Source organism: Dasypus novemcinctus, chromosome 17, assembly GCF_030445035.2.
Source record: "Dasypus novemcinctus isolate mDasNov1 chromosome 17, mDasNov1.1.hap2, whole genome shotgun sequence".
Classification (NCBI taxonomy): domain Eukaryota; kingdom Metazoa; phylum Chordata; class Mammalia; order Cingulata; family Dasypodidae; genus Dasypus; species Dasypus novemcinctus.
This window is the reverse complement of record NC_080689.1, coordinates 60,476,018-60,484,530: the sequence shown is the minus strand read 5'-3', so window position 1 is coordinate 60,484,530 and position 8,513 is coordinate 60,476,018.

Here is an 8,513-nt window from a genome sequence, read left to right as displayed (position 1 = left end):
GACAGGGTGAGTAGAAGCATACCCTCATGATTCACCTACAGCATCAGGGACTTCAAAAATTATCCTTGAAGAAAGCATTCCTGGATATGGGTTAGTAGAAAACATAGATTCAAACAATGGTAGTCACTTTACATCCAGAGTGTTGCAAAATATTATGCAGGGTCTAGGTGTCACATGGAATTTCCATATACCCTGCACCCACCATCCTCAGGGAAAGTGGAAAGAATGAACCAAACCTTAAGAAAACATCTCTCTAAGTTGGTCTTAGAAACCAAATTACCATGGGTTAAATGTTTACCTGTAGGTCTGTTAAGAATCCAAACTGCCCCTAGGAAGGAACTGGGAATTTCTCCTTATGAAATGCTTTCTGGTCTGCCCTTCCCTGGGAAGCCTGGAGAACTCCCCTCCTTTGAGTTGAAGGATCTCTTTCTTCAAAATTATATACTGTCCTTGTCTTCTACTTTGTCATCCCTCAGACATCAGGGTTTGCTGGCTCAGACTGCCTCTTGAATTTGCAGTCCACCAACACCAACCTGGCAGCTGGGTCCTAATCAAGTCGTGGAAAGAGTCCAAACTCCAAACGACCTGGGAAGGACCTTATCAAGTCTTGCTGACAACTGAAACAGCAGTCCTAATGGCAGAAAAAGGCTGGACTCCTTACACTCGAGTAAAGGGACCAGTACCTCAACTGGACAATAAGTTCCCAACAACTTCGCCTCAGTCTTGGAAAATAATTTCTGCCCCAGGTCCCTTAAAGATCACAGTGAAAAAACAATGACTGGGGGGCTGTGGGAAGGGAATTGAGGTGTGTATTGTCCTAGTCAACAGTGGCCCCCGTCCTATCAGACTACCAAAGGAGAAACTCAGACCTCAATTTACAAGTGAAAATAATCTTACTAGCCATGATATTTCAAACCCAAGAAGCAATTAGCCCCATCAAATTAGTTAAAAATGTGACTGAAGGTCTGGAGTCCCAGATGGCACAATTTGATGTCTTGCCAAGTAATAGACTGTGGGAATTTAGAGCACCAGCGCTGGCTGAGTGGGAAAAATAAATACCTATGCCCAGAGCCGTGGGGAATGCCTATTCAAGCCCCTCCTTGCCCCTCCTGGGATGATATATGGTGGACTACCCAGTTTAAGGGATGGACCATGAATAGGGATGGGTCTCACCAAGTTCAAGGCCATTAAAGGCTTAGGTAACCTTTTATAAAGGTTACACCCCACCAGACTGCAAAAGCCTTCAGTAGTAGTAACTATTAAGAAAGCAGACAAACTGGAAGCTGGGAGCAGTGGTAGGGACCAAGTGGTCAATAGAGCATATGGAATGGGACCAGATGTTACAGGTAAAGATATGGGTGTCCTTCCTCCCCCTGTAGACATGACATCGACAATGCCCTCTCTACTAACCCTTCAGAAAGACCACAGGAAAACTCACCAAAGGCCAGTTCCTCAATTCAAAATGATCCCAAAGCAGTTAGGATACTTAAGGCAGAAGATTTAAAGCAAACCATAGAAATGGAGGCAGGATATAGGGACAAAAGTGCCTGGGTTGAATGGATCAAATATACAGTCCAGAGTCTAAACAAAAGCAACTGTTATGCTCATGCAGCAGGCCACCCCACAGCTTAAATTGTACCCTTTCCGCTTGGTATGGAAAAGCATGAAAATGCTAAGCCTGGTGAAAATTGTAGTACATTGTCCTCTCTCTGCATCAGTCAAAATCGGATACATCAAGGCCATATCTGCCTCTTATCTGGGCCCAGGAAATCATTCTGCGTGTCTCTCTAGACAGGGGAAAGGATTCCAGGACCTTGGAACTATGGCCTCATATACACAAGTGTGGAATGTAAGCAGTGATCGTACTGACAATTTCTCCAGTTTGTTCAGACCTCGAGGAGACCTGTGGTGGTACTGTGGAAAGGGTGTTCTCCAACCAATACTGCCTGAGAGGTGGGGCAGAACCTGTGCTCTGGTCCGATTGGCTATCCCATTTACCTTGCCATTTGAAAAAGATGCAAGAATATCATCCCACTGAGGGAGCGAGAAAGGAAGTTTCCTTGGTTCTTTTGATGAGTGGATCTATTTAGACAATATGGGAGTTCCTCAAGGAGTCCCAGATGAATTTAAGGCTATAAATCAGGTAGCAGGGGGGTTTCAGTCATTCTTGTTCTGGTGGATCACCATTAATAAAAATGTAGACTGGATTAATTGTATGTATTATAATCAACAGGGATTTATTAATTACACCAGGAATGCAGTTCAGGGAATTGCAGAACAGTTAGGTGCTCCTAGCAGAATGGCATGGGAAAATAGAATGGCCTTAGATAGGATGCTAGCTGAGAAAGGGGAAGTGTGTGTTATGATTGGAGGTAGTTGCTGTACATTCATCCCTAATAACACTGCCTCTGAAATCTAAAGCTTTATAAGGCCTAACAGCCCTATCTGAGGAATTAGCAGAGAATTCTGGCATTAGTAATTCACTCACAGGATGGCTGGAAAATTGGTTTGGAAAATGGAAAGGGGTAGCACTGTCTATCTTAACTTCCCTCATTATCTCAGCGGGGGGCTTACAACAGTCGGATTCTGTATCATTCCCTGTGCATGAGGGCTAGTTCAAAGACTCATTGAAACTGCCCTAATCAAACAAATGCCCATACAGTGTAGGCAAAATAATCTGTACGCCCTTAAAGAAGGAGATTCTTACTATGAAGAGTGTGAGATAGCGCTTAGAAAATTTGAAGAATGGACATGTGAAAACTAAAAAGAGTTTAAAAGAAAGAGGGGCAATTGTAAGAAATGAAGACGAGATTAGTTTTCACATAAAGGAAGAAAATATTGATTACTGTAACCTGGCAGCCTACTGCCTCAGTCTCCCACTCCTGGGGTAAGCAGGAACAAAAGAAACCAGTTTAAGCCAGCCCTATAGGCAGTCAAAAAGATGCCCAAGAAAGAGCCAAGTCAATACCAATTCAGCACTAAATTCCATTCCTTATTTGGCAAAGGGAAGCAGGTAAATACTAAAATGGTTGGAATGTGATGGGGGAAGCTCTGAATCACAAACTTTTGCATGGGAAAGTTTGATCTTCTCAGATAAGCTGTAACTTCTGAAGTATCCAATCTATGGAGAAACAGAGGAAAGGATTGCATGCCAGGCTTAGGGGTATAAATAGTGTCACTTTTCTTTGTTAGGCATGCCAGCCACGTTTTCTGGTTGTGCGCCCCTTCTTGCAAGACTGAGAATAAATCCTTTTCTTCTCCACAATCAGGCAAGCCTTATTTTCTTCCAGAAGAAGATTTCTTTCCAGCACTGAACAAGGTGTAAAAAGTTTATTACTTTATTTCGACTTGAGGAAGATGGATCTGGCATTCTGCATGAATCTGGATAAAGTTTTCATATGGTTAATATGATGTTCATTCTGAAAGAAACAAACTTAATTATAATTTTGGATTGCCTGTTTTTTAAAAGAGGACATTGGATTACCATTTACTTAACAATGCACCTAGCGGTGACTTTCAGACAGATTTTATTACCACAAGGTTACCTTTTGCCATCAATACCAACCTAGGTTTTTAGTTCCAATGACTTCTAGAACTAGAACTGTTTAGATGTTTCAGTTTGGAAGGTGTTTTCACAAACTTTTTTACAATTAATCACAACCTCATAGACTAGCTACCTTACATTTAAATAAGCTTATTAGGGAAGTGTACTTGGCCCTGTGGATAGGGCGTCCGTCTACCACATGGGGGGTCTGCAGTTCACACCCCATGCCTCCTTGACCCGTGTGGAGCTGGGCCATGCACAGTGCTGATGCGCACAAGGAGAGTCAAGCACCACAGGGGTGTCCCCCACATAGGGGAGCCCCATGCAGAAGGAGTGCACCCCGTAAGGAGAGCTGCCCAGTGCTAAAGAAAGTTCAGCCTGCCCCAGAATTGCACTGCACACATGGAGAACTGATGCAGCAAGATGACGCAACAAGAAGAAACACAGATTCCCATGCCGCTGACAACAGAAGTGGACAAAGAAGAACAAACAGTGAATAGACACAGAGAACAGATAACTGGGGTAGGGGGTGGAAGGGGAGAGAAATAAATAAATAAATCTTTTTTTAAAAATGCCAAACACAGATTTTGAAGTTGAGGTTTATACCTTTTTTTCCCCTGTAGTTTTAGGACCCTCAATGTTGACTGCATTTATCCAAACCTTCAAAAGGGCTATCAGGTAATTAGAGGTTTATTGTATTCAAGCAATAGCCTCCTTCCTCAGACCAAGGTATTTTACCCATTTAGAGCTTTAAACATTTCAAAGCATAGACTTACAAAGAGAGATATTTCCCTTACCTTCCCCCTTCCAGTTTGGTCAATGACTTGATAGGAATGTGGCTTATAAATAGAAGGTGTGGATTGACTGCAAATGGGCAAGCTGCTCCCCCTTCCCAGGGAGGAGGGGAAAGAAGATAATGGGAGGAGGGGAAAGAAGTTGCTAAAATTAGCCTGAAAGTACATGGTATTGCATGGGGTTTTGCTTCACAAACTACAGTCTACGCACTGCTCTGTCAATGGCAAAAGAGGGTTCCAGCTCAACCAAATTCCAAAATTCCACCACTTTACATAACCACACAACTCCAACACCAGCATTGAGCTGACACAAACAGAGGCACAAAACTCACTAATCTGACCCACAAGTTCTATATATATCATCTTCAGCATGACTGCCCCCACAGCCATTACAAACTTTAGAAAGAGAGAACACTTAACATTAACATTTGATATAAAGCGAATTCATTTGCAATTCAGTACCATATCAACAGATTCCAGCTAGACCTTTTTCATTGTTTAACTTCACACCCAGACCAAGCTCCACTAAAAAAAGGGCTGATTCATTTTCCTGTGACCAAGTTTTTCAAAATCGAGACCAAATTCCAGGATGTTGGACTCGAACCTATAAACATCCCTTCCTATTATAATTAAGCCTTTATTACCTCAGTGGAGACAAGACCAGTACCAAATTCTAACATGCAGTTAGACAAAACCCAAACACCAGGCATTTTCCCTTTTATTTCTCCTTTTTTTACCAGACCTAGAGAGAATGGCTTCCCCCTAAATTCCTGGTGGTACTGGGACTCTCTCTCAGGAGGGGATCAGGCTCCCCTACCTAGCATTTAAAGCTAGAGTTTTCCAGACTAAGCTCCCCTGGGGAGTCTTACCTTCCTCCATGTATGGAGTCTTTTTCTTTCCCAGAATTTTCTTCAGACCTTCCATTGTTCTTGATTTTCATTGGGAAGATTCTGGTGGTGACCACATCTTTTCTGGACTAAATTAAATTTAGGGGCTCCCTGATTTGGGTTCACATGTGTCCTCCCAGCTTCCTCGGGGATTGAGAAGGTGTAGGGAAATGCTACCATCTCTGGCCTTCACTTGCAAATCCAGATGAGCCCCCAAAAATGTCGTACTAGTGGATAGAGGTTCAATTATTTGCACATAGAAAGACCAGGACTCTAGAATTTGTTTGGGAATGAAAAGATTTATTTATGGCCACTGGACTTAAGACCTTTCTGTGCAAAACCCAAGCCCAGAACAAGGATTTCAAGTTCCTTTTATACAGGGTGGGGAGTCAAGTGGTGCTTTTATGAAAGTAAATGACTTTCTTTGTTAGCTAAGTGTTTGCCTGAGTACCAGATAGGTTTTGAATTATCATATCACCCACACTTCATCTCAATGCAACATTGAATATACAACCTTTCTGAATATTCAGTCTAAAGGGACTGTATTACTGCATTGGATTTCTAGGCACAGATGAATACAGAATTTGATCATTTTGAATTCATGCACAGGCTATGTTATATTTCCCCTTGAGGCCAAGTTTAAGTTTATTTATGATTTTGCACCACTATTTTCAGAATCTCTCTGGACTGACTCCTATTTATATAGGGTTTTCATTGCTAAATTACGCCCACTCCATCAGCCTGGAGTCATTGCCATGGTTTCCACGGGCGGGTCTGTAGCTTCTCACTATTCCACAGGCACAACTCAGGTTATCTATGAAGAGATAAACAGGGAAACAGACTTGGCCCAGTGGTTAGGGCATCCATGTACCACATGGGAGGTCCGCGGTTCAAACCCCGGGCCTCCTTGACCCGTGTGGAGCTGGCCCATGCGCAGCGCTGATGTGCACAAGGATTGCCATGCCACACAGGGGTGTCCCCCGTGTAGGGGCACCCCACGTGCAAGGAGTGCACTCCATAAGGAAAAGGCACCCAGCGCGAAAGAAAGTGCAGCCTGCCCAGGAATGGCACCGCCCACACTTCCCGTGCTGCTGCTGACAACAACAGGAGCGGACAAAGAAACAAGACGCAGCAAATAGACACAGAGAACAGACAACCAGGGGAGGGTGGGGGAATTAAATAAATAAATAAATCTTTAAAAAAAAAAAGAGAGATAAACAGCCTCCCACCCATAGCCCACATCATAATAGCCATAAGTGAGATGTGTATATTGACTTCTTGGCCTGTATTTCTTTTTTTTGTTTTAGGGTTTTCTTGCTTTGCATCATTAGAAGTCAGCATTAAATAACATGTCCTACCTTTTTGGAATTTACTGAGATTTTCTTTGTGGCTTAGTGCATGTTCATTTTCTAAAAATGCTCCATAGGCTAAATATTATTAGATTCAGATTGTAGTTTTTATTATTCAAATATTCTAAAATGAAACTTATGTTTTGTCTACTCAACGAATCAATTTCTCTGAGGATTTTTTTAACTCTCCTAGTATGATGATCATTTTGCCACTTTGTCCTTCTATTTCTAATAGCTTTTGCTGTATATATTTCAGTGTTACTATTCAATATGTAAAGATTTATAAACACTAAATCTAAAGACTTCTTTATATTTTTTAGGAGGTACCAGAGATTGAACCCAGGACCTCGTATATGGGAAGCATTGGCTCAACCACTGAGCTACATATGCACTCAGGAATTCTACTTTTTAACCAATATTCATTCATCCAAGGAATATTTATTTTACCCCTACTATGTAGCAAACACTCTTCTAGGTTTCAGGGATTCATCAGTGAACCAAACAGATAAAATGCCCCACCCCCAATGAAGCCCGTGTTTCATAAGGAGGCGAGGTAGTGAGCAGCTCAAGTCCCTCCTCAGAGCCGCAGGAAGGAGTCCTGTGGAGCTGGAAATCTGGGAGTGTGACAGTCTGGAGGAGCAGGCAGCTGTGCATCATTAACCCAGCCCCCTTAGCCAGGGGCTTTCCAAAGATAGCGGGAGAGGGGGCCTGTAGGAGGCAGGTGGGCCTGAGGGGATGCCCACCACACCCCCCCTACCTGCTAACGCCCAGGGCCACTTCTCAGGCCTGGACTGGCCCCTTTGCTCCTTCTGAAGAATGCTGAACATTTCCCAAAGGAATGTCCAGAATGCATAATTAAGTTCTCTCTGGCCTGACTGGAGCCATCTGAGGAGACAGTGACCTCTCAGGTGACCTGGAGGGAAGTCATCAGTTTGTCCTGTGGAATGCCTGCTCTGCCCTGCCTCCTCTGTGGGAAGCCTGCACAGCTGTCACCCTCTGTGAATCTGCATTGGTGGATGGACATAGGCCACCATCCTGGTGTCTACAGTCTTTTCTCCCAGACTTATGTTTTTCAGTCTTTCTGAGTGTGATGACCCAACCTTCAGGTTGGGGTCCCACACATTGTGATATAGGGGAGAGCCTGACCCTCACATGGGGGAAGGAAGACATAGACGTTATGGTTGCCAAGAAATGATCTTTCAGGCCTGCTTTTCTAGGGTGGGAAGCACTTTGTAAGGGAAGAAAGTAAACACAGTCTGGAGAAAGGTATAACAGCATTTTGAGGATGAGCAAAATCACTAGCTTAGAGGGATATCTGTACTTGCTTATGGTCAGCCACCTTGAGTGTCTTCTACCAACTAATGCCCCAGCTCTCTGGTGCTCTAAAATTCTTACAACACTTATACCCACCCTTGGACCTGAGCAAATTCCAGGCAGCCAAGGACACTGGCATGCTTATCCTTTTTGTAGGTCTTTGTATTGCTCTCACTTACAACAGCCAAGTGGCTTTATCTCTACGGCCAGCATTTCTTGCTGTAGTTCAAAGCCAAGCAACCCCAGAAAACCTACTCCATGGCAAGTCTCAGGCCCCGGTGAGAATCATGGAAACCTGAGGCAGTCTGGGAAGGTCTTGGGAGGCATGAGGGCCCATGCGATTCAGGATAGAGGGGGCCCTGCCAGCTGCATCTCACAGGAGGGCATGCCACCCTCCTTCTGCAGGACAAGGCCCCAAGCATAAGGGTGTCCACAGAAAGGCTCTCTTAGCTCCCCCCTGTCCTTCCCAAAGCAATCTACACTTCACTAATTCGAATCTGCCCCCAAAGCCCTGTTTTTGTTGCAATCTTGCCTTTTTAGATCTAACAAGCATTTCCCAATGGCAGTTGTGTAGGTTCCAGGGCTCAGATGCCAGACCCTTTTCAAGGTGGCTCTACTTCTTCTG